General features: G+C 48.0%; 1 protein-coding gene and 1 pseudogene across 1 annotated transcript in view; one reads left to right on the top strand and one right to left on the bottom strand.

The window, feature by feature from the left end:
- UNKL (unk like zinc finger) overlaps positions 1–27,998 on the top strand; it is a 370,451-nt gene that overhangs the window by 156,084 nt on the left and 186,369 nt on the right. The gene's annotated exons all lie outside the window — the stretch shown is intronic.
- On the bottom strand, positions 400–26,402 carry LOC147684734 (homeobox protein not2-like; annotated as a pseudogene).

Here is a 27,998-nt window from a genome sequence, read left to right on the forward strand (position 1 = left end):
GGCTAAAATGCAGATGGTGGCTAGAAGCCAGAGAGGTAGAATTCCTAATTCCACACACCAATTTTATGTTGTTTAGAGAAAAATGTGTTCACTGGTGCCCTGTGGGCTTTTCAAGCTATCCAGTATTGGATCTTTCATAGATTCACATGATCGAATCATTTCCCGTCGTCGAAGTGGGAGTCCCACAGTACCATAGTGAGCAGTTGTACAATATACCTTAATGGCAATGAAAGACACATTTATAGCCAAGGAGCAAACTTGAACCATAACCTATCGGGCGACAGCACCCTCTAAAACACTCTAGACAGAGACTAATTCCCTCAGATTTTCTCCCGCATGTTGTGTGAAGGAAGTCTCCCTGAGCTCTGCTCAGTTTTTTTCTTCAGATTACTTCTGTACTTATATCTTTTCAATGTCTGAATCTTCAAAAACAGGTCTCTTCAGGTCCTGCAAGTACTGTAGGAAAAAGACTGCATGTGGACAACCCACATAAGGACTGCCTGTACTGCCTTTACCCTCCACATTAGGTGATGGAGTGCATGATCTGTCGTACCTTTCCTCAAAGACCCTGCACGATAAAGAAGGACATCTGCTTATATAGCTAAAGAAATCCAAGGGCTTTTGGTGAAGACAGCGATTCCTTCCAAAAAAGGTCAAGATATTCTGACCATGGGGCTCCTGATGGAAGTAGAAAGGCCTTAAAAAACACAAAGATCCCCTGAGAAAGGAGAAACTAAAATGTGTCTCCACTGGGGCGGCCTCACCACAATAATCTACTTCCTCTGACTGGAAAAGGGAGCAAAAACAATCTTCTTTCTCAGAGTTGTCGACTTTAAAGTTACCAAAATCACCGACAACTCCGTCGATAGCAAAGACAATGAGAGATCTAAGACATCGTAGTTGAAAGCAGTGACAAAAACAGCCCGTGAAGCTACAGTTGTGAAGGCACTGTCGACGTAAGGTCGGGCCTCCAAGTCACTGTCAAAAAAAGCTGCAGCGGCAGAAGCCAAGTCAGTGCCCAAGCCGTTGACGAGGGAATCTCTAAAGATGCAGTTGGCACCAAAACTGTTGACAAAGGCATCATCAATGGAAACCCAGTTGGCACCCAAACCATTGACGAATACATGATCAACTGATACGCTGTCGGCGCCCTTACTGTTGACAAGGACACCGGCTGCAGCAGTAGCGTTGCCAGACAAACTGTCGACGAGGACACCACAGATGTTGCACCATCATCACCAACACTATTGCCAGCGGAAGCGCCACAGTCGGCGCCACAGCTACCTATTACATTGTCAACAGGACCGTCGACTAGGTAAAAATTACTAAGAGAGTATTAACACCATAGTTTACCTCACCTTGTAAGATGTAACCTCTATTGCCTAGCCATTTGCCTGATATCGAGGACTTTGATGAAGATGGACCTTATGGAGAAGCCTACAGTCCTTTAGAGCTTCTGGTAAAATACCAGGCTGAGGACTTTGATGATAACTAATATTATTATTATTATTATTATTATATTTATATTTATAGAGCGCACAGCTACCCGGAGGTTTCCCGGCGCTAAGGACATGTTGAGAGAGAACACCACTATGATCAAGTCCACTATCAATCATATCATGTTCCACCAAGATGTTATTATGAGCATTATGACTACCATCAACAACCTAGGCGGGATGAAATTCGCAAGCCCTACCTCTTTACCACAGGAATTGCAAGCTATTCTACAAGATTGCAATAGGCCATTACCAGACACCCCACAAGAACAACCACTGGCACCTACCCAACCTGCTCCTCCTGGTAATCCAATAAATCTGCCGCCACCAATCACATGCAGGATATCACCTGTGCCCAATGTACCGCCCCAAGAGAGGACCATTCACCTCAGAAGATGCACGTGAGGAGGGCAAGATTCATGAATTCCCAACAACTACTGGATGAATGGGATTATCTTGTCCCTATTTTGTCTCCTCCCCACCCTACCATGCAGATTCTCCCCTGGAGTTCATTAGGGGCTTTCATAATTAAATGGACAGAGCAGCTGCCCGGTTCCGCCTCCCAACTTCAGTCAAGCAATCTGACTGTTTCTTACATGACTTCAAGGAACAGGCTAGAAAGTCCGTAAAGGCAATTCCCGTCATATATTATATTTGGAAGGCAGGAATAATGATTATGAGGAATCCAGCAATGGTCACTCCAGCTCCACTACGTCTTGACAAGAAGTACAAAGCCACTGATGATTCTCTAGCCTGCCTAACTAACCATCGCAAACCAGATGCGTTAATTTCACAGGCTGCAGAAAGGCAATCCAAGAATCCATCTATCCCCATCTCAGGACCTCCAGACAAAGAGGGTGGGCACCTAGACAATATAGGGAAAAAGTTCTCCCTCATGTCAGCTATCAGTGTGCGCAGTCAATTCCTTAGCAAATATGGGGCGCTATGACTGACAAATGTGGCCGGAAATCAAAAGTCTTCTTGACTTCATTCCTGCAGACAGAAAGGCAGAAGCACAAAAGATCATACACGAAGGCGAGCACACGTCATCGCATACACGAAGGCGAGCACACGTCATCGGAGATCATTGACTGCGCTCTCGACTTCGCCTCAACAGGATTTAGACAGTTGGCCGGAGCAGCTGTTTTACGACAACTAGGGTGGCTCAAGGCCACATCGTTCAGACTGGAGATCCAGACTAAAATTGCCCTTTCGTGGTGTCGAAGGGAGAAGTCTCTCCATTTATAGAGGAGGCTACCAACTGAACAATATAAGACTCTCTCAATACATACCAACTTACCACCAGCGTTACTGCCAACTACCCACCATGGCCTACATCAAGCAAGGGGCGCATCATAAGCAAGTTCCCCAAGGTCTTGACACCGGTTACAAGCAGTGACCAGAATCCGGTACCAACTACCTCCTTCCAGTCAGGTGGTTGGGAACATCGCCAACTACCACCCCCAGTGGCAGGAGATAACATCGGACAGATGGGCGTTGGATTTTGTAACGTACGTACACACCCGGGAATTTGTGCAGAGATCTCCAGCCGATCCTCCAAAAGGAGCGCATTCACCTCACCTTTACTTATTGAGGAAAGAAGCTCATAACATGTTTGCAGACCGTGGGATAAAACAGGTCCCTGCTTCTCAAAAAGCCAAAGGTTTCTACTCCCATTTTTTCCTTATTCGAAAGAAGTCAGGGGAGTGGCGACCCATCCTGGACCTCAAAAAGTTGAACACATTTTTGTGTAAACAATCTTTCAGTATGATTACTCTTTCCGGCATTCTCCATCTCTTGAACAGCGGAGATCTCATGACCTCCTTGGATTCTTCTTTCCACATTCTCATACATCCCAAACATTACAAATATCTCCGTTTCACCATAGCTGGTACTATTTCCAGTTCAAAGTCCTTCCTTTTGGACTCCACTCCGCTCCGAGAATCTTCACGAAATGTCTCGCCCTGGTAGCAGCCACATTGCGCAAGCAAGGTCATCCAGTAGTCCCTTACCTAGACGACTGACAGCTAAAAGCTTCCACTCCGCCCCAGGCCTCCAGAACTACTGCGGCATACCTGTCATTGTAACACAAACTAGGTCTCGCAGTCAACTAATCCTCGCCCACCCGAAGTCAGAGGATCTTCTTGGGAGCCAACCCCAATACCACCAGCAACAAGGTCTATCTATCGCTAGACAGAAAACTATGGTTATCAAACCTGGCCTTAACACTTTCATGAAGAAAGTCTGGTTTTGTGTGGATATTCAAGTCTATCCCCTGCATGATGTATTCTGCCATAAATTTGGTCCCACTGGCTCGTCTGAAAATGAGGCCACTACATGAAAAGCTCCAGCTGCAATGGTTCCAATCGACTGCTCGTTCGCCAGCTTGATAAGCAGTACTTCTGGAATGCAAGAAATGCTGACTTGGTGGTCCCGACTGTCTCATCTATCTCAAGGTCTGACATTTCTGACTTTAACACTGGAGTACATAGTCACCACCAACACCACTGGAGGGCTGGGGAGGCCATTTACAGGATCTCAACATTCAGGGGAAATGGTTGCAATCCCAGAAATCACTTCACATCAACCGCCTAGAGCTAAAGGCTATCTTCCTCCCTCTGCAAGCCTTCCTATGACGTATTGCAGGGGCTTCCGTGGTGGTTCGGACAGACAAAACTACCAGCATGTTCTATGTCAACAACTATGGTGGTGCAAAGTCTCTCTTTCAAGAGGCTCAAAACCAGTATGGTTAGAAACGCATCGCATCATCCTGAAGGCAGTGCATGGTTCAGGAATCAATAACACATTTGCAGACCCTCTCAGCAGAGCCATGAACAGTTGCCACATGTGGGAACGGGATCAACAGGTGTTAAATGGGATTTTCGCACATTGGGGCACACCAGCACTTGATCTCCTTGCCACCAACAAGAACACCCTATGCCGATTTTACGCCAGCCGATACCCGTTCTCAGGGTTGTGTGGAAATCCCCTTTCATTGAGATGGCCAGGGATTTATGCATATGTTTTCCCCCTTTCCTCTCCTTCCGAGGATTCTTGCCGAATTGAAGATGAAGGGATGTAGCCTCATTTTGGTAGCTTCCAAGTGTCCCAGACTGCATTGGTTCACCGAGCGTCTGCTACTTTGGGAAGCTAATCCCATCCGTCTTCCCAGGAAGCACTATCTCCTCACGAAGAACAGGGCCAGATCCTGCACCCAGAGCCAGGATCTTTCCAATTGCATGCATGGCGCCAGAAATCCATGAGTTCCGCAATATAAACCTCTCTCAAGACTGTAGAGACATTCTGGCCAAAGCCAGAAATGACTCTATGAGCAAGACATACAAATTAAAATGGGAAAGTTTCTGCTTATGGTGCGAAGAGTCTAATATCCATCACTTGGAAGTATCACCTGAACAGATGCTTCCATACGTTCTCCTTGGCTTGTTCAGAACTGGTACATTCATCAATAATGGTTCACCTCGCAGCAGTATCTACATTCAGGCATACCTTTAGTTCGCCTTCCCTATCCCAGAATAGTCAAACAATTCATGAAGGGATTATTCAGAACTTTTCCTCGAGTTAAAGCTCGTCAGCCAGAATGGCAGCTCAATGTGGTTCTCTCACAGCTCATGAAGTCGCCTTTCAAGCTCATCCACAGAGCGGGTCTCAAGTTCCTCACTTGGAAAGTTGCACTCTTGTTGGCCCTCACTTCCACCGGGAGGGTCAGTGAACTTCAAGCCATTACTATTCAGGAGCCTTTCCTGCACTTCACTGATGACTATGGGCTATTACGTTTGAACCCTAAGTTTATTCCAAAGGTGCTATCGCAGTTTCATCTTAATGAACCAATCATTTTGCGTACTTTCTTTCCAAATTCGGAATTACCAGCTCAACAGTCTCTCCACACTTTTGGAGATTAAATGTTGCCTCAAATTCTATCTTTAAAGAACTAAACAATTCAGAAAGTCTGATCAGCTTTTTATCACTTATGGTCTCCCTCCAAAAGGTTTTGTAGCCACCAAGGCTACCATTGCTAGCTAAATAGCTGTCACTATTCAATTTTGTCACGGTCAGGCTGGGAAACCCCTCTCAGCTAAACCAAATGCGCTCTTTACGAGGGCAGCTTTTACCTCAGCTGCCTTGTTCGTTGGTGTTCCACTGGACAAAATATGCCGCGTTGCAACGTGGAAGAGCACTCGCACGTTTACGCCGCACTACTGCTTTGAGTCTGCCCACAAAGGTGATGCTGCCGTGGGACAAGCAGGTTTGCGTCATTTATTCAACTGAGGTGAGCCTCTGAAACTGTGAGTTCTACTTTTATTACAGTATTTTAAGTGTTTGCATTGTTGCATTCATACTTGCAGATGTTTATCGATACATTGCACTGTTACCTACCATCCACAAGGGTACTTTCTGTGCTTATAATTATGTGTATCTATAAAGTTACAGGCTGTTTGCTATTCTGATTCAAGCATCAACGATAGATCCCATACTGGATAAGAAAATAAGTTACTTATCTGTAAATGCGATTATCCAGTATTGGTATCTTTCATAGAATCACATGCGACCTCCCCTCCTCCCCATAGAGGCTCCCCTCATAGTTTGCGACCCTTTATTCCCACTTTTGCTCGAAAATCGGAGGGATTCAGCCTTTGTCTGGAGTGTTCTAGAGGGTGCTGTAGCCTAATTGGTTATGTTTCAAGTTTGGTCCTTTTTTAAAAAGGACATAGGCTATAAATGTGACTTTCATTGACATTATGGTCTATGGTAAAATACATAGAGCTTGCTATGGCACCATGGGACTCCCAATTCGACAGGGAATGATTCAAGCATGTGAATCTACGAAAGATACCCATATCTGATAACTTCAGTTACAGGTAAGTAACCTATTTTCTTTCTCCTAGAGAGGTAGTGCAGAGAATGAGCTTTTCCAAAGGGAGCTGAAGTGCAAATGGTGTGTAGAACTGAGAAAACGAGGCAATTCTTGCGCTGTGACAAACTGCTCCCTCCTCTGTTTTATTTTTTCGTTTCACAGAAAATCATACCTTCACAGTTCTGGAACCAAAGTGATGGAAGACCAGAAAGGGTCAGCCTTTAAAGCCCTATTTTTCCCAGATCTGGCTTTCATATCAAATTTCCATGAAGCCTTTTTCTAACGAAAAAGATGTCTTGCCATCGTCCTTCATCAAAGCCCTCTATACTCTCTTATCCCTACCTAATATTTTTATGTTTCCCTCACTCAAGGTATCTTCCCACGCCCTGTCAAGACTGGGCCGGAGTCTTCCACTCTCAAAGAAACCTTTTCAAGACCCTGGTGACCTTGCCAACTACCGGTGCAGATGATATACAGCTCTAGTTAAGCATCTCCTCTGCTTCAGACATCCAGCTCCTCAAACACTGTTTGCAAATCATCCAGAGCAGGATGGCCAGTGCCTATCTGAAGCTCAATCCAACCAAGACAGAATTCCTAATAATTGCCAATAGCTTCAAATAAGATACAGTGTAACCTGGCTCAATAACATGAACCTTGATGGATTCAGACTGCAGTTCTTACCGAACACCGAACCACCTGCATTCGCACTGGACACCAACCTCTCCCTCAAGGAACACCTTACAAAAAATCCAAATATGACCTGTTACCAGCTTGCTCTTCTTAAGAAAGTCAAACTGCTTCTTCCACAAAGCGACTTCAGAACTGCTGTTCAAGCTCTTGTACATTATACACAACTAGCAGCCCGTCCCGACCTTGTCCGGGAGCAATCAGGCTTCCCCGACCCCCGCCCGCCCCGACATTGTGCAGCAGCCCGGCCCCCCCGCCCGCCCCGACTTTGTCAAGCAGCCCGGGCCCCCGCCCGCCCCGTCCCCCGCCTGCCCCGACCCCCGCCTGCCCGAAGCCTTACCTCAGCCGCCACTCCTCCCCCGTGCTCCTCATTTCACCGCACATTGTGCAGCAGCCCGGCCCCCCGCCCGCCCCGACATTGTCAAGCAGCCTGTGCCCCCGCCCGCCCCGTCCCCCGACTGCCCCGACCCCCGCCTGCCCCGTCCCCCGCCTGCCCGGAGCCTTACCTCAGCCGCCGCTCCTCCCCCGCGCTCCTCATTTCACCGCTCCGCCGTTCCTCGCCGCTTACCGCTCCTCCCACCTATCCGCCGGTCCTCACCGCCATTCCGGCGTTCGTCACCGCTCCTCCCCCGCACCATGTCCGCCGCTCCTCCTCGCGTTCCTGTACGCCGCTCCTCCCCGCGCTCCTGACCTCAGCACGCAGGTCGCGGCCGGCGCTACTTCGAAGGGACTACTTTTTTTTATGTTAATTTTTTAAATAACGTATATTTTTATACTTTATATAGCCTATGTCCATCTGCACACCCTGACGATTACAATGATGTATCGGGTGTGTGGATTGGTGCTGTGGTTCCCGAGTTTACCCGCCTCAAAGGTGCAAAGTTCTTCTTTTGTAATAGTAGTATAGATTTTGACATTTTTAAACTTGATAGCAGTGTCTGTGCATTAGTTGTACCTCATTACTACCAGTTTAACACCCAAATATAGCAATAAGTTATAGAAAGGTGACCAGTAATCTTTGCGAAGGTCTTTCCACCGCGCGGCAACATGTCGCTGTGCTTTTTCTAACTTTTCAACTGGGCTAGAAACTTTTTTGTTAAACTCTGCAGGAAATGAGGTAGATGATGGATGGATTATGTGGCAAATGCGGCAAATGTACAATTATGCGAAAAGCCCCACAGTCACATAACTCCAGTGGGCCTTCCTATAATTCATGAAAGGCAAAGGGGTGTAAGAAGGGGACTGCTCAGTGACCAAGATTCCCAGAGAGCGAGGCCACCTTGAATCTCCTCACTGCTTTGCAGATTGCAACTACCTGCACTGTAGCATGTTTCTGATAAATGTGCGCACACTACTCTGGGTGCCTGGCGATAAATGTTGTCTGTTTGTGAGAGAAAACAATTGCATGCTTCCAGTGACGCATCCCTTTTACGGGTAAAAAGCAATTCACAGCAGTATCCAGCTGGCATGTCCTTGACCCTCCTTGTACATCCCAGCAGAGCCACGGAGGGGTTATCTTTCTGCCACCCAGTGCTTAATTTGTAAAATATTAAGTGCAGGTGCTCACATTTTGTAGGAGGCCACACCCATTGCCCCAGCTCCACCCACTTCCTCACTGGCACCACTCACTTACTCTATTGGCTCCACCCTGCACTCATACAGGAACAGCACTCACCCTGCACTCATACAGGAACACCACTCACTCTGCACTCATACAGGAACACCACTCACTCTGCACTCATACAGGAACACTGCTCACCCTGCACTCATATAGAAACACCACTCACCCTACACTCATACAGGAACACTGCGCAACCTACACTCATACAGGAACACTACTCACACTGGAACACCACTCACCCTGCACTCATACAGGAACACCACTCACTCTGCACTCACACAGGAACACCACTCACCCTACACTCATACAGGAACACTGCTCACCCTGCACTCATATAGGAACACCACTCACCCTACACTCATACAGGAACACTGCGCAACCTACACTCATACAGGAACACTACTCACACTGGAACACCACTCACCCTGCACTCATACAGGCACACCGCTCACCCTGCACTCATACAGGCACACCGCTCACCCTGCAGTCATACAGGAACACTGCTCACCCTGCACTCATACAGGCACATTTGCTTACCCTGCACTCATACAGGAACACTGCACAACCTACACTCCTACAGGAACACCACTCATCCTGCACTCACACTGGAACACCACTCACCCTGCACTTGTACAGGCACAATAAAACCAAGCACTTATGTCCATGGAAAAAGCTAAATATCAGAAATAATGTCCTTTAAAACAAAAATAAGCGTTGGAAAGACTTTTAAGCCACTTTCTAAGATTGGACTATTTCTGCCTTTTCCGTTTTCATATTGCTTTTCAAAAAATGTTTTGTCTAAACAGAAGCGTTCAGGTCTTACAAACAATATGCTGCTAAGGCCGCTTGTGGAGAGCAGGACACCACGTTAGAACACTCTGAAAGATGAAAACTGACCCCAGAATTCCCAGTGCTTTTAGGTGACCTCTAGACGCCATAACGCACTAAAGAAAACAACCTGTTGAAAATAAAATGTAAACGTTTGTACAAAAACGCGGTCATGGAGATCAGATGCAGTCAGTGCATGTGCATAACAAAGGGGGTTCTAATCAATTTAAATTTGCTAGTGTCCTACACAATTTCAAAGCAGGCCGCCCTCTACCTCAAGTCTAAGTTGCATTGGCGTAATGAAATGCGAATACAGAGCAGGACACTGCCCAGATTAACAGAGGGGCTCCTTCATATATTTGTTTCCAGTTATGGGCTGTCACAGAGCAACTACACCGACACACACTGGCAGGCACTGACCACGTTAAGTAGGGGGCAGCACTGTTGGCGCGCTAGTGCTATTAATAAAATGTAGAGTGCACTGAAAAGAGATACCTCACTGAAGCACAACATATTTAAAGAATAGATTTGAGTAATGTCAATTGTGCAGGCACTGCCAGCACCTCGCCGCAACGACTTCCACCAGAGTAAGAACTGGCCCGGGCATGATTCAAATAGGAGGGGGCCCCCGCCGGTGTATGCTTGTGGGAAATAGTCCGTGGGGAGTTCAGCTGATCCGACGGGCGGGATAGTTTTAAAAATGTTTCAGAGAGATGTATTATTTTGTACCGTGTACACAGCCTTGCTCAGCACTCAGGTTAATAACTTTCCACATTTAGTTGCCACTCTCGCTACCAATTTTGCATGTATGCACGTGCTAACCTTAGTGCCCCGTCACCGAATAAATCACTTACTTGTCACTGTCGGAGACTATGCCGGTCCGTGACTGCTGCTACATCGATGGTGCACTCTCCAGCCTGTTCTTCATCCAGGCTCTGTTGGCACTCTCGTCCCGGCGGTCCAGCAGCTGGCAGAAATTTAGACATGCTGGCAGGGGCACGTACCTGCCGCTTCTGGAACCCCAACTGCAGGTCACTCACCTTCCTGGACGCCGCTCCTCCCCACGCTCCTGACGTCAACACGCAGGTCACGGCCGGCTCTACTTCCAAGGGACTACTTTTTTTTTAATGTTAACTTTTTAAATAACGAATATTTTTATACTTTATATAGCCTATGTCCTTCTGCTTGCCCTGAGGTTTTCTAAGATGTCTTGGGTGTTCAGATTGGTGGTGTAGTTTTCGAGTTTACCTTGCCAAAAGGTGCAAGTTCTCTCTTTATAATAGTAAGTGTAGATGATGGTAATGCATTGCTCCATGGCCTGCCAGACCCCACACTGGCATGCCTGAGGGGCGGCCTAAATGCTCAGTATGTCTCATCTAGGGCTTGAAGAAAAATGATCACATTGGCTCATCTTGCCGGCCCGGACCATTTTCAAAACTAGCTGCATCATTTACAAAGCCATCACAACCAGCACCTCTGCTTTTTGTTGCAGATAGATTCACCATCTCTGGGGGTTCTCACCACCCCTGCAACCAGGACAACATCAGACTGCAGACTAAGAAGTGTTTAAAAAAAAAAAGAGAGAGACAGTGGGTCTTTTTCATCTATAAACCCAGGATCTGGAACAACATCCCCTGTATCCATCAGTACTGTCCCAATACTGCTCTAATTTTGGAAAGAGTTGACGACTCACCTACATCACTATACATTAACCATCAACAACTCCGGTTCTTCTCCTATTACTCGCTGAAATTAAGCTTTCCCTTTACTATGTACGACTTTCCGCAGTATTTTACCTAAGTTTGTTCTGTAGAAAAATGAATATTCATACATGCAGTTGGAGTAAACCTTTAGTCGGCACTCCTCAGTGAGCTTAAGATGCCGGTGGTGCGAAAGAGAAATGGGAATGCTGTGTCATACAGGAAGGTGTGGCCCTCCACTCCATTAATATATGGGACATATGGACTGCAGTCATGGTCCATATTACAAATCTGTGGACCCCCAAGAAAGATCATTGTTCTTGCATAGCCCTAAGGCTAGAGGCAGAGAGCTACAAGAACACTCTGACCTCCTCAGGGGTCCATAGATGTACGTTATGTAGCAGAAAAAATCCAGTCCATACTTCATATACGAAACGCCAAAATGTCCATTTATCGTGGATATATATATATATATATATATATATATATATATATATATATAATATATTTATATATATATATATATATATATATATATATATATATATTTATATTTATTAGCAGCCCGTCCCGACGTTGTCTGGGTATGAATTGCTGCCGGCCAGTAGTGTAATGTTTTGTAGGATTTCGTTTTGATAGCATTTCTTATCTGTGACAGGCCTGTGAAACGCTCTGATTCACAGTGCACTGCTGATGCACTTAAGAGTGCGCGTTCAGTAGTGTGTGAACTCTAGTTTCCCTACTTTATTTTTCCTTGCAATATTATGTAGTGTGAACTCGACAACATGGCATGAGCACAATTTACATTACTGTAGAACACATTCATTTGTAGTAGGCACGGGGAGACAAAGCGATTTAACGCATGGCATTACATTTTATATGCTTTTACCACGCATACATTTTCAACGAAATTCGTTGTAAATGCATGAATGGTAAAAGCATGTTTTTTTTAAAATGTTTGGATAAGGTAAGTATGGGTATAGGGGTATATGTTTTGGGGTACTGAGGTATATGTTTTGGGGTGTTTGGGTATTTTAAGGGTTCAGATATAGTTTTGGGTTATGGGGTACAGGGGTAGTATTCGAGTTTAGGGATAGGTATGGGTTTTGGGGTACAGGGGTATTTTTAGGGTTCAGGGCTAGGTTTGGGTTTTGGGGTATAGGGTTACTTTTAGGGTTCATGGTTGGGTTTGGGTTTTGGGGCACAGGGGTATTTTAAGGGTTCAGTGCTAGGTTTGGGTGTTGGGGTACAGGTGTATTTTTAGGGTTCAGGGCTAGGTTTGGGTTTTGGGGTACAGGGGTATTTTAGGGTTCAGGGGTAGGTTTGGGTTTTGGGGTACAGTGGTATTTTTAGGGTTCAGGGGTATGTTTGGGGGTACAGGGGTATTTTTAGGGTTCATGGATAGGTTTGGGTTTTGAGGTACAGGGGTATTTATAGGGTTCAGGGCTAGGTTTGGGTTTTGGGGTATATGTTCTTTTTTAGGGTTTAGGGATAGGTTTGGGGTACAGGGTATATTTATAGGGTTAAGATGGGTTGGTGTTTAAGGGTGTTGAGGTATTTTAAGGAGTAAGGGTGGGTTAAGATTATGGGGTGCATGGGGTATTTAAAGGGAACTGGGTGGGATTAGCACACGATATGAGACATGGCATGAAGGGCGGAACGTACCGCACGCCCCCAGTGTTTGGTACGCCCCAGCACATGCCCACAGCACAACGCAGGCACGCCCACAAGGGACTACTTTGCTGGCACAGTTCTTTTACCTTTTAAATGTATATGGTGGGCGTCTGCATAGCCTATGTCCTTCTGCTGCAACTGCCCTTTCCAACGCTGTATTGGGTGTTGTGATTGGTGCTGTGGTTCCTGAGATTACCCGCCTCAAAGGTTTGGGCCCTCTCTTTATTATATTAGTATGGATATGGATATGGATACACACACACACACACACACACAGACACACACCCATTACCTACTGGCGGTCGCCAGTAAGTAGTTATAGTTAGGACCTATTTCCCAGAGGAAATCCGCAACATTCTATTTGGAATAACTTTGGCACTGGTTGACGAATCTTAACGAAATTTCCAAAACTGGTGGGGCGCTCCGGTCCGCTCCTATCTTGAACGTTTTGGGGTGATTCGTCATGCAGGGGCCGAGAAAAAACGTGTTTTCCCCATGCAATTTCCCATAGGAACCTTTAATCGCAGCTACCGCCCGAACTGCTGAATGGAATTACACCAAATTTGGCAAAGAGGTAGCCCTTGGTTCAGGGTTGTGCCTTTTGGTTAAATGGTGTAATCCATTCAGTAGTTCCTTAGAAAATTAGAAGTAAAATCATAGATATATCTATGGCCGCAGAGGATCCGCGCACCCTGCCGAGCACGAGCTCTATGCTAATTGTCTGTCAACACTCCAAACCAAGAAGTGTTGGCAGCCAATTTGTGCCCCGGTAGAACCGAGGCACAAGAAAGCAGTGAGAAAACATGCGAAAAACAAGCACAGGGGGCAGGGCAGAAACACCCTGACCGCCTATGTCTGCTCAGGGGGTCCCCAAAAAATTATAATTTTTTTTTTAATCGCGGGATGCACGGAGGATCTGCGCATCCCGCTGCGGAAAAAAAAACGAAGCACGGGCTCCCGCTCTTCTTTTTTTAATGAGCCCTGTGGAAGCCAAGTCCCGGGGTCAATATGCATATTTTAATGAGAACCCCCCCAGCCCCGGGAACTGCCACCCCCGGGGCTTCAGAAATCATGAGTGGGGGGGCTCTAAGCTAACCCTCAAGCCTGCGGGACCGCCACCCCCGGGGCTTCATGCTAATATATGCGGGGGGCTCACGCAGCCCCGCGGACTGCCACCCCCCGGGGCTTGTAAAATAAATAGTTGGGGGGGGGCTCAAAGGCCCGGTGACTGCCACCTCCGGGGCTTATATAAAACATTTGCGGGGGCTCACCCCGCCCCCACAGCCCCGGGGACCGCCACCCCCGGGCTTCTTTTTCATTTAAAAAAAAAACCTTGTGTATGGGGGCTTAAACCCTGCCTCGCGCCCCGGGGGTCCCTAACGGACCCCCAAGCCCCGGGGAACGCTTCCTCCCCATTGCTTCAAAGATGTTGGGAGGGGGAGCGTGCGGCCCCCGCTCCTGGAGCCTTGTCATGGCCCTGGTGACCGTCACCCCCCAGGGCCGGCTCCTGCAGTGTCCCGGGGTGCCCACCCCTGGGACACTGCTGTTTGCAATGACAGGACAGGAGCCTCGCCGCTCCAACCCTGTCATTGCAAACTGCTTTGCTTCATTGAAGCGAGAGCAGGGAAACCTGCTCTCACTTCAATGAAGCAAAGCAGATTGCTTTTCCACATGGGGAGCAGCATGTTAACTGCTCCCCATGTGGAAAAGCAATGCCGGCTCCCACAGGTGGCGGGGAGCTGGCTGGGACCGTGGGGGGATTGGACGACGTCAGGACGGAGCCGGGCGGCGCCACCTCCTGGCGTGCAGAGGTATTGCTGGGGAAAAAAGATTTTCCGGATTCAGTCTGACGCCTGGGGAGATATTCTAAGTTAAGGAATCTGCGGCTAGATTGTGCCTCTACCAGATATATCATTACCAAAGGTAAGTAACTCTTCTGTCTGTAATTTTGTAGGCTGAACTTATATAACGTTTTCTCAGTCTCTCTATAGCCCTTCCTCTAATTCCACTCCAGCCGTTTGCACACGAGTTTCTGGTTTCTCAAATCCTCCGTAAACCATGGCGCAGAGGGTTGTGATCTTTTGGGGCGGAGAGTCTTAACTGGAGCTAATGTCTCACAGGCTTGTTCCAGCCATTTCGTATAAACCATAGAAGCTTCATCCACTCCCATTGGCAGTTGACCTGCCATGGCTGTTAGAAGCTCCTGTAAGACTGGCCCTTCAATTTTGTTCTGTGCTCTAGTTGTTATAGGGCCTTTTGGGCTCTGCCCACTCACGCACTGCACCATCAATGTTAACTCGAATCGGACCAAACGAGTGGCAGTAGCCTCATAAACTTGAGACATGGGTGGTTAGAAAATACCATCTACGGTATGTCCTGCCGCATGAGTGGGACTAGTTACCAGCTGCCTCAAGTCGGCGCCAATCATCATATCATTCAGAGATATAGTGTCCGGATCAGTAAGTGCCTCTAAATAAAAATTAAAATCTTCCATATTTGTATAGGCATCCGTGCATAAGCCTTCTTCCAGTACATCACCAAGTGAGGCTATGAGGGAGTGTCTGGCTCCTGGTGGCCTGTACAGTAAACTCCCTTTAAAAGTATGATGGTGAGATAGACTGAAATTGAAAAATAAGGCTTCACATGCCTCCGTTGGGATGGGCTGAAAAGCTGCCTTGATCAAACCATGGTAGATCACAGCCAATCCTCCACCTTTCTTATGAGGCCTGTCTAAAGTGTAACATTAAAACCCCAAAGGGGTAGCTTTCACTATATCTGGGCCCGAGGAATTATCCGTCCATGATTCTGTGATGAAGGCAATTTTTATCTCCTCTTCCTCTATAAACCTTGCGCACTCTAGGCTATGCTTGACCAAGGACCTATTAAGTATTATGCATTTAAATACATGATCAACGCTTCGAACTGGGCCTGAACTGTTATCGACCCTTGAGGAAATGGGATGCACTATGATTTTGGGGAGGGACATTCTACAGTTGGAGCATGCTTATGAATGGGAACCAGCAGTGCATCCAATGAAAGGCAAATACAATCCCTGCCCCTGCCCTCCCCATTTAGATCCAGCAGTGTTGTTCTTCCATAAAAATGGGTAGGAGACGTACCTGGCCCAAAACTGCCAGGTGTCCTGGCGCTGAACACGTGCCAAGCGCGGACGGGCGCAGACGGGCTTGCCTTTGGCACTCCAGCGGCGCGCCCAATGTGCTCGTCTGCTGCACGCTCGCGCCATCCTCGTTTTTTTATGGTTAGGTCAGGGAAAGCCTAGTCCGCTGACCGCATCCTTCCCCAAGATGGCGGCCCTCCGTGAATCTGAGCCGAATCAGCCCTCCGAACTGGCCCCTGTAAGCAGCAATTGCGTGTGAGTCAGTTTTCAATTTAAAATCCATTAAAAAGGCTATTTTTAAAATACAAAACTCTGTGCAACTCAGCGTCTCAATGAGCATTGTGCAAATAGCAAAGTGCAAGCAAGACAACAAATGCCTCTGTGTTCTCCCGGCTCAAGCCCCAGGAGATCTAACGCCATAACCAATATAAATTGCTGAGGATATCAGCAATATTTTTATAACTCCATGATTCAATTTGAATTATAAAATTATATGTATTCTGACAGTTCAAGTGAAAACTAAAGGCTCTAGTGGTCATATTGTTCAGTTATTTCTACATCCATCTTTCGATCTACAATAACCTTTGACCTAAACTACCCATCTTGTGGCCAACAAATGTAAAGTCACAGAGTTTAAAGAATTGTTGTCGTAAATGGATGTTGTGAGAAGCTGACTTAGTATATTGTGCACACTTCTGTAAGTGGACACCCTGCACTAATCCAGCCAACCCCTATGTTGATTCTAGTGGTCTTAGACAGCCTTAGAAATCTCTCTAAGTGGTAGCTGTGGAGCGCAGCCTTCAGGCTTAGTCCAGAAGCAGTGTAAAGCAGCTTGTTTTACCAGAGCATAATCCTATTAGTTTAGATAAACTGAAAAAGAAGCACACAGTGTATTTATAAAAATATGCATTTATTATAAGACACGCACTAACAAATAAAAATATCTCCTACCCGGAGATATACTCAATGCACACAATACTTTGCAAATAAACAGGTAAGTAGCACAAATACACAGTGGTCGCCAGGGGGAGACCAAACCATATACTAAAATAGTGATATGCGAACCTTGACTCAGGTCAGGTCTATACCCAGAAGATGTAGAATTGCTGGGGACCCAAGGAACCTCCCAAGGGAATGAACCAGGAACCCCACGGAGACTGTGCAGAGTTGGAACAAAACCGCAGGCTCAATGCAAGTCAGTGGGTAAGTCGTAGTTGCAATTTAAAAGAAGGACCCTTCCCAGCAGACCCTGAAGAAAAACCTTGGAAGACAGAAGGTTGGAGAGCCACCCCACCCGTGGATACCCTAGGAACCAGGATACCTACATCAGGGAAGCTGGGTACATAGGTATGAAGTGGCGTCGGAAACCGGCGTCAAACTCATGGGGGACTTCAGGAAGATGCCACTGCTGGAGAAGGTGAAAGTGTCTGGTGGAACCCAAAGGTGGATTCAAGATGAGAATTACTTGCAAGCAGAGGGGACAGAGTCTAGGCCACTCAGCAGTGATCAGGAGGCACGGAAGATGAATGCCCACTGATGTAAGGTGTTGCAGGAGAGCTGACAGTGAGCTTGGGGCTGCAGCTGTGCAGACCAGACGATGCTGTGGTAGACCAGAAGCCATTCATGAGCTGCCCCACGTCGGATGTCAAGAGTTGAGGGGTCGGTGTCTGTTAGGAGCACCAACAAGCCTTGGCATCTGCAACCAGTGTGGAAAGCTAAAAAGGTGCAGTGTTGGGACCAGCAAGGCCCAGGTGACTCGCTACAAGCAGGGGAGTCAGAGCAGGCCCTGAGCAATCAGGGGAGGCTGCTGAATTCATAGAAGTCCCTCATGAGGACCCAAAAGCTGAAGTCACAAGAGTACCTAAAGCAGCTCACAAAAGATGCATTCCCTCGATTCAAGTGATGTGGTGAGGACGAAGAGCTTGGTCACCGGAGATGCTTGAGGCTACTTGGAGCCCGGGGGTAGAAGGAAACCAATAATCCTTTGCAACGACAAGTCGAGGCAGTGCACAGAGATTCGGTTCCTACGGCTCCGACGAGGGATCCTGGCCTCAAACTTGGTAAGAGGACAGGGCAGGGCTCGAGGGATGGAAAGAAACACCACCTGTGTTGCTGAGCCTTTCGGGGTCCGTTGGAGCCTGAGATCAGCAGACCGGTCCGCTTCATTGCAGTGCATGCAGATGCAGGAAAGTGACTCCTTCATGTATCTTGGATGTCCACAGGCCTTGGAAGATTCCTGTATTGAGCACAGGCACAGACGTTGCAGCAGACGAGCAGGGCGACAAGACCAGGAGCAGCAAGAATCTTCCCAGTTGCAGTCTCGCTACCCAAAGCTAAGTCCAGCGAAATCCAGAACGCCAAGACGGTCGAACATGATGTGGTGTCTTGATATGGATGTTGTCCCATGACGAATCTAGGGACCCACCTACAGATAATCCCTTAAGTACCCTAAGGAAAGTGTTGGGACGATTCAGGTTCCCTCCCAGGGGAGGAGTCGAACAGTGGGGAGGATACTCCTATGTCCTTTGTCCAGTGTAGCGCCAGCGCAGGAGCCAATGGCTCCCTGAGCTGGTTCGAACTGGACTATGCAAGGATGGCACCAAATGTGCCCCTCAAGCAGACTGAGTGGCGCTCTGTGCTCCCACCTGGCCCCAATACACTAAACCCTGTCTTTGAGGTGGTCATACCTCCCTCTGCCAGGATACTTGTTGTTCTGCCTTCCCCTGCTCTAGCTTGGCCCAGCAGCAGGAGGGCAGGATTGTGTCTCTGGTCAGCAGCAGCCATGTTGTGCTGTCCGGGTCTGGAAGACCGGTACCAGGCGCACTGAAGGCCTCTCGGAGGAGCTTTACAGTGCATGGAATCATACCTCCCACACCGTATGAATCCAAAATGTTTGATACCAAATATGACTGGGTTTGTTACAGCCGGTTTAGAGTTGGTCATCTCGTAATGACGCATGGCCACTCTATGTATCCTAATGGCTGGTGCACTTACAACCCGGTAAATTATATGGTTGTAGGGGTGTCCTGCTGAAGCAGGGGCATCCTTACACTTAGAACCGAGCACCTGCCTTCAGGAATGAAAGGCCTGCTTTAGGGGTTACTTATCGGTTTTAAGTGCAGTGACCTTCGATATAAGGAAACCTATATCTGTCATAAGTGGTGCTAGCACCAGCTTACACAGGCTGCAATGGCAGGCCTGTAGTTACAGTCTAAGTGGTCTCCCACGGGTGGCATAATACATGCTTCAGCCCATCGGGGCCCCTGGTGTACCTATGCCTTGGGTACCTCAGTACCATATACTAGGGACTTATAAGGGTACACCAGTATCCAATCTGGGATGTGCCTAAGTACTTACCATGACTAATTTAGGGGAGAAAGCAGAGAGACAGGGATCCTGTATGCAGGATCCCAGTTAGACTAGTCAAACAGCATAGCACCAGGCAAAAAGTGGGAGTAACCATAAAAGCAGATCCTACTTTCCTACAGTCCTAATAAAAGCAAAATTAGTTATCTAATTGCAGCTCTAATAAAAGGGCTTCAGTGATAGTACCTAAAAGGCTAGTGATAATTAAAAGCCTTACAAATACTTTTATATTTTCCAGCAGACCAGGTGCAACCAAAACTCTGTATTCATATCCACAGGTATGTTGCATCCTGCTCTTATGTATTTGGATACGAAAATCCTTAATGCGCTGACCCTGTAACCTCTCTGAGGGTCCTTTGGGACCATATTCATTCCAAATTATCAGAGTTACTGCTATGTGATTCAACACAATGTTTGACCGTACCATCTGTCGTATCTTCTGTGGGTATTGTACTTATATGTTCTAATATATGCTTCTTTACAGGAAAACCCGTACACTATGGCATAAACAGGAAAATCTGTATTGCATGCGATATGTTTGTTGATACAGTGTGTCTGATTACTTAATTGTGGAAAACATTCTTAATGCTGGAACTATATCTACACGCCTTGCAGTTTCCACAAGGCAAAACACCTTGTGGTGAATTAAGCCAGTTTTGGGTCACAGGGCCAAGATGACATTGGACAAGTTTGTCCCAGATTAAAGGACATCTTTTATAACTGAAATCTAGGCTAGGACCAACTTTGTCTTTCAGTACTTCCTTGTTGCTGATGATGTCCCAGTGTTTCTCTTGGCTATCTCTGGGAGTTTTAAACTGAGTGCTAAACTGATAAAACGGACAGGTCCACTACTCTCCTCCGTATTAGGTTTGATGATTTCTCTGTATAGTAGTGATTCTGAAACAATTGTATTGACTTGATCAGAAGCCTGTTTCAACATTTTAGTATTGTAACTCTCTGTCTGAGCCTACTTATTGTTGTATCACCTTTTTTGATATAGCCGTCAACTTTGCTGTTATGTTTTTCTCTAAAAAATTCACTATAGGGCACAAATTAGGTGGATGGTTGCTTGTTTCGTGTGTTTCCTGCAGTGCCCTACCTAAAAAGCCTCGTTTGTATACATGAGTTTGAAATCGTTAACGTAAGAGCTAAAAATTCAGTTGTTTACCTACTGAAATTGAGAGTGAAAACTAGGTTCAGGCCATTTTGGTTGATAGTGGAAAAGAAAGCCTTAAATTTGTCTTCATCCCCTTTCCAAATGAAAATAAATCCTCAATAAACCTTAGAAACAACATAGTACAGTTTGTGTATTGTTATAGTTCATGTGCCTATAGCATCTGCTTCCCCCCAGCCCCCCTTTCAAATTTGGCGTTGCAGGGGGTGAAGCAGTTGCCCATGGCCGCCCCCTTATTTTTGCTTGTTTGTTGGTTGCATTTATCGAGGGACGGAGAACATTCTGCAGGACTGTATCGCTAATTTTGGAATTGGCATCGTAAACCTCAATTATGGAGTATTCTGACCACCTGTGTGGTTGCCTACTCCTGTAGTGGCGGATTACGTTTTTGTCAGTACTAAAACATATTTTATAGACATAAGATCCAGCCATATATGTGATGATATAATTTGCTATTTTATCTCTGCATGGTCCTGCAATTACTCATATAAGACTCGTTGACAGCCAAACGTACATTTTAACATTGAATAATAGGCATAGTGGCCACCACCCTTGATTAAAGACTCCAACGTTCCAGTCTCTGATATTGGAATTGCAATATAGTATATTTGTCTCCCCTGTGTATTTGCCTGTATGATACTGTGCCCGATTTGGACAAGGTCCTGAAGGAGTTTCACGTCTTGTGTTAACCCACCGAAACGTGCGTCGACCTTGTGTATCCAGACCTTACTATTATTTTTTTCATCTTGGTGGAAATGATTTACATCTTATGTTTCCCTCTTATTCCAGATGTGCATAAGTGTCTTGTATGAATGTGAATGACTGTGAGGAATGCATGAGTTGTGAGAAGAGTTGTCATTTAGGGGATCAACAAAATTGTATCTAACTTTGCATGATTGTTTTTATGTATATACAATTTTTTACAAAAATAAGTTTTGTTTCTATTTATAAAAATGACATTTAATGCATTGGAGGAAAAAAAGTAAATAAGAAATTCATGACAATAATAAATATGGCCTAAAAAAATAACGATGGTGTTGTAATGTTATAAATATTTGATGTTTGCCATATTTGTATAACCATACTAGATTCAATCTCTTGTTAAACAAATATAGGTCTAAGGGTAGTGTTCTCTGGTCCTATTTGCGCTGTTTAGTCCCCCTTCTTACTCCCAAACCTTATTCGCCCTATAGAGGGTGTCCCTTGTTTTCTAATCGCCCGCTTGTATTTGCTTGTACATTTGTTTTTCAAAAAAAGAAAATCTTCTTATTTAAACCTATAGTAATCATTTGTAATAGCATTTACGTATGCTGTAATAAGTTGGTACCTTTGGACCGAAGATGATACTTGCACACTTTTGTGCTGTCCTTGTGATAATACTAGTATAAACCAAATTAACATCCAGTGTCACTAGGATATATGTGGGTTTCCTTTTGTTTTAAATTTTGGTAGCTGTTGGTCCTGGCATCCTCAGTGTGGTCCCCGCTAACCGTTTTGCATTCAGACCTCCTGTTTTTGTTGACTTCGTTTTTGCTGGCCTTATGACTCTTGCAGAGCCTGTGGGTGCTGTTTTAAACTGCCATGTCAACCTCGCAAGAAGGTAAAAGACACACAATCGATGGATGGAATGCAGAACAAATCAAAACATTCACCCCAAGTCAAGAAATCTGGGTTCGCTCCTTTACTCACCATGCCACCCCAAGTTAGACCTGGCCATATGCAAATCAGTCTTGACCCTGTGCCTCATGGGAACAGTCCAGCCCGAACTGCCAAGCAAGGTCCTCACTGGACCGGAAACAAGCATCCTAGGACCAGTTTCGGGATAGCTTGATTCCAGTGGCACAGTGAGCCCAGGACCCACGTCTGGGCGTACCCGCCGCACTTAGGGCGAGAAAGCAAAAGACTCACAATTGATGGACGGAATGCAGAACAAATCAAAATATTCACCCCCGTCAAGAGATCTGGGTTAAATCCATTGTTCTTTTGCTCATCATGCCACCCCAGTTTAGACCTGGCCATATGCAAATCAGTCTTGACCCTGTGCCTCATGGGAACAGTCCAGCCCGAACTGCTAAACCAGGTCCTCCCTGGACTGGAAACAAGCATCCTAGGACTAGTTTCGGTGTGTCTTTTGCTTCCTTGCCCAAGACCTTGCATCTCTCGTTAAAGACAGCCTCGACGATGACGCCGGACTCCACATCTGCGCCTCCCAGCTCCTCTGAACTGATGCATCACTAGCTGCTCATCGCATCCCGACTTCACATTGCAAGACCGTCGACTGGATCCTCGATGACGACAGAACTGGATCTCGCACCACAGTATTGCTACATCTTGCAACCGATGCATCACTTCGGCTTTGCAGTGCTTCTTCGGCCCGATCCACACAGCGCTCTGTAACCTGGATTTAAGGTACTTTGTTTAGTGGAACTAACGGAGTCCCTGTAGCCGGCCCGCGCTCCATCGAAGTCGGGTTGAACTTTTGACTTAGTCTTGGGCAGGCACGAGCAGATACCGCTTGTTGGCGCTTTGTGCTTTTTGGCGCTGATTTGACCTAAAACTTTAAAATGTAATATCTTCGGTTTTACCCATTGGACTTTTATAATACAAATCACTCTATTATTCTAAAACTGGTGTTGGATCTTTTTGTATGGTGTTTTAACTGTTCTTCTGTTATGTTATTTTGATTTGTAGCACGCGCGGCTACTCATGTGTCAAGTGTCCCGGCGTGATGTTTTTAGGGGAGCAGGAGGCTAGCAGATAAAAAGATATGTTTTAAGATTTTTCATGAATGCCGACCGGTCTTCAATAATGCGTAAAGCCAGGGGAAGTGCATTCCACGCTGCCGTAGGCCTCCAGAGACCTGCCTCTCAACCTCTGGACCTGAAATCGGGGAACCATTGCGAGTCGGTGGGATGCCGATCGCAAGAGTCTTGAGGGCACGTAGAAGGTAAAACGCTTTTGCAGATACGATGGACCAATGCAGTGAAAGGCAGGATGGGCTAGGACCAGCGATTTGAACTTTACCTGTTCCGCTACGGGAAGCTAGTAAAGGAGCGCAAGTGGTGCCGCACGCTATGTCTGGTGGAAATGCCCAGCAGAAGTCTAGCTGCCGAGTTACCTGCAGCTTTTTAATCCGGTAGCCAGGGATGCCACTGTATAGTGCATTGGCATAATACAGCTGCAACAGGGTGAGGGCACAAATGACCGTTTCTCTAGCTGCTTGAGGCAGGAGAGGGAAGAATTTTCTTAAAGTCTTGAGAAGGCCAAAGCAGGTACCGGCCAGCTTCGTGATGTGAAAAGAGATAGAAAGACTCATCAAACCATACCTCCAATTTCTTTGCCAGCTTCCTTCAGAGAAGGGCAGGGTAAAATCAGGTGGCCACAGAGCTTCCCGGAACCAGGGAGGGAATTTTCCAAACAGTAGAATCTCCGATTTCTCCTCATTTAATTTTAGTTGAACACCCGCGAGCCACCTGAAAATGGAAGAGAGGCAGTGATGAACTGCGGCAACAGAATTGTCATCACTGTCCCAGGTAAAGAGCAGCGGCGTAGGCCCTCACCTTAGCTTCCAAACTCTCAGCCAGATAGACCAGTGGGATCACGTAAATATTAACAAGCATTTACAATGCAACGGTTTCGCCTTTGGAGAAGTTAGAGCTATTGGCATTGTAAATGACAAAATTTGTATGTATGTTTTGGTTTTGAAAACAGATAAATAAATGGCATTGTCATTTACATTGCCAATAGCTTAATCTCTCGCAAATGTGAGAACTATTGTACCCTACGGACGAGCTCAGCAGACAGCAATTACTACCACCTACATACACACACCCAGAGCCAGACACACACACACCCAGAGCCAGCCACACACACCCAGAGCCAGCCACACACACCCAGGGCCAGCCACACACACCCAGAGCCAGCCACACACACCCAGAGCCAGCCACACACACCCAGAGCCAGCCACACACACCCAGAGCCAGCCACACACACCCAGAGCCAGCCACACACACCCGATGCCAGACACACACACACAACCAGAGCCAGCCACACACACAACCAGAGCAGTCACATACACACACCCACTGGAGCAGTCACACACACACACACACACACACACACACACACACACTGGAGCAGTCTCACTCACACACACACACACACACACCCAGGAGCAGTCACACACACACACTCTGGAGCAGTCGCATGCACGCACACACTGGAGCAGTCACACACGCACACACACCCTGGAGAAGTCACTCACATACATACACACACACACCCTGGAGCAGTCACACACACACACACACATCCAGGAGCAGTCTCACACACACCCACACACACTCTGGAGCAGTCACATGCACGCACACACTGGAGCAGTCACACACGCACACACTCGGGATCCCTCATTAACAGCTGGATGCGAGTATATACATTATATTCATGTATGCATGTGTCAGTGGGTTCACGGGTGGTGTTGACTGGTGTTTGTATGTTTCAATGAATGCACGTGTGTCAGTGGGTCCACGGGCGGGGCTGACAGTTGTGCGTGTGTTTGCATGTGTGTCAGTGAGTTTATGGGCGGGGTTGACAGGTGTGTGCATGTGTGTCAGTGGGTCCAGGGGCAGGGCTGTCAGTTGTGTGTGTGTTAGTGAGTTTATGGGCGGGGTAGACAGGTGTGTGTGTGTGCGTGCCCGGGCCACTCACCTGCGCCTCGCTCAGCCGCAGGGACGCCGCCAGCAGGAACCTCTCGCTGCCCACCATGTACTGCTGGTGAACTCCTGCTCCAGGCGGGAGAGCTGCTCGGGGCTAAAGATGGTGCGGAGCCGCTTGCACTTGCCGGCCCTGGAGCTCAGGGCCGGGTAGCAGTACTGGGGCACGGGGTGTCCTGTGGGAAAGAGAGAGGCTGGTGAGAGACAGAAGAGAGCACGCATGACTGGCAGCAGGGGCACGCTCGGCATCACACACCAGATCACCACAAACTATCACCAAGTACAGGCGGCCGGAGTAAGGTCAAGAAAGCCATATGTAAAGAGCAGGCACGCAGAAATCAGAACACTGCGGACGGACACACCTAAGGACAGACACATTTACCCCGTACACACAAATAGTATTATAGGAGCTATAACGTGCACACGCAGCGCTACAAAATAGGGAATTACTATTAAACGAGGAGGCACTGCAGAGGTGGAAGCAGGGGTGGTGGGGGTTAAGCACACCGGCACGAGGCTGAGGACAGCGGTCAGAGGTGAAAGGGCACCCAGGGTTGAGGAAGGGCACGGGTGTGAGGTCCAAGAGTGAAGGGTGAAAAGAGAGCGGGTAGGCCACGTTAGTGAGACAGAGTACAGGCAGGGTGGACACGTTAGTGAGACAGAGGACAGGCAGGGTGGACACGTTAGTGAGACAGAGGACAGGCAGGGTGGACACGTTCGTGAGACAGCAGGACAGGCAGGGTGGACACGTTCGTGAGACAGCAGGACAGGCAGGGTGGACACGTTAGTGATACAGAAGGACAGGCAGGGTGGAGTGAAAGATGACACGCGAGAGCACCAGAGCGAAGTCGGGCCGGGCCTCACCTGTGCTGTAGAGCGCTCCGGGAGGGTAGCGGAGTGGGTAAAGCGGCTGCGGCTGCAGGACGGGGGCTCTGGGGAGCCAGCTCTCCTCCCAGCCCCAGCGGGCAGGACTGGCCCTGGCTGGCGGCGCAGGCGGGTCCGCTCTGCCCAGTAGGGCCTCGATGGTGAAGGATTTCCCAGGCTGGGGGGCTTTGGCCTGCAGTTGATGGGTCCAGGGTGGCATCGGCTGCGAGAAGGCTTTGGTCGGAGGCTGCAGGGCCCAGGGCGGCAGCTGCTGAGCCATCATCATCATCCTCGGGGTGTCCAGGCTGAAGGGAGTGCGTGAGTGTGTGCACTTCTGTGGTGCACGGCAGATCTGAAGAGGCAGAGGGCTCAGCTCGACCTTTATGCAGGACCCGCCGTCCTCTACAAACAGCCCCCAGCAGCCCGACCAACCAGCAGCCGCCCCAACTAGAAAGAGGCAATTAACGAAAGGCCGGAGCCCCGCTGGGGTGCCAATGGCCCCACTCAGGCCATGCTGGGCGCGCTGCCGCCGAGGACCACCAGAGGGCGCTCTGAGCACCACTGAGCGGGCCTGGGACTAAACTCTACACCCTTCACACCTCCGTCCCTGTCCTAATTAACACCCCGTCCCCACCCAAAACAGAGCAGCACTGAAACCAACGCACAACAACGCCACTCAGATCGCAACTTGAAGGCTGACACAACATCTAAAACTATCACGACAGGCACGAGTCATGGCGCTGGGGCAAAGTCACAACTCACCGCGGACCCGCGTTCGAGCACTGAGGAAAAAACACAACTTCATGACCACCCCGATAAAAACAGACGAGTTACCACAGACCCTAGTCCTGACCTTCGTACTCTACTACAATCACTCTAGTCCGCATCCTTGGCACTGGGACATAACATAGTTAAATCCTGGCCTTAGTACTAATGTAAACCCACAACTCGCCACAAACTACAGGCCTGCCACTCCTAAACAACCACAACACGCTCCGCGGTGAACCCCACAACACTGGAGGGAGGCACACAGACAGCGGGAGGGGGGCGGGAACGGGGAGAAGCACACGGACGGGGGGGACGGACGGACAGCGGGGGGGGGGGGTCGGGAAGGCTTCCTGCGTTGGAGGGGGGTGCGGGAACACACGGAAAGCATTCACCTGGACTTCCTCCGGTGGCGGAATGACGAAAAGCAACCTCGACATAAACAAAAATAAACCCCGCCCACGGCTGCGATGACGACATCGCAGAGGCGGAGAGCGAAAAAATCTCGGGAATGCCCACGAATCTGGTCCGGCCATGACGGACAGATCTCTGTTCCAATGGCTAGCCTCCATTTATGGAGCTAGCCAATGGAACAGAGGGCGGGACTAAGCCCTACACTGTAGGGACATAAGAGTTCTCCTGGGTGGAGCTAGGAGCTCCGACGCCAGGCGAAACCTAAAAAGAAGGGGACTGAGGGAGGACCTCTGAAGACTCCCGTCACAAACCTGAGGAAGAGAGGCAGATGGAGGCAGCCAGATCTGCTGGGCCCGACCTTAAAGAAAGGACCTGAGCCAATTCCAGGCTGTCCCCGACACACCTATCCTGGCCAGACGTGAGAGGAGAAGAGGGTGAGGAACTGTGTCGTACGCCGCCGAGAGGTCAAGCAAAATCAATGCTGCCCTCCCGCAGGCGTCCAAGCAATCCCGGATGGCCTCCACCAGCACAGATTCTGTGCTATGAGCTGCTGGGAACCCTGACTGAGCGGGATGCAGCAGACCCTCTCTTTCGACAAACTCTGTGAGTTGTTTAGTGACAACCTTCTCACACACCTTAGCCAGACCAGGTGATAGAGAGATAGGCCTGTAGTTCCCTGGACTGCGAGTGTCTAATGATGGCTTTT

Source organism: Lissotriton vulgaris, chromosome 10, assembly GCF_964263255.1.
Source record: "Lissotriton vulgaris chromosome 10, aLisVul1.2, whole genome shotgun sequence".
Lineage (NCBI taxonomy): Eukaryota > Metazoa > Chordata > Amphibia > Caudata > Salamandridae > Lissotriton > Lissotriton vulgaris.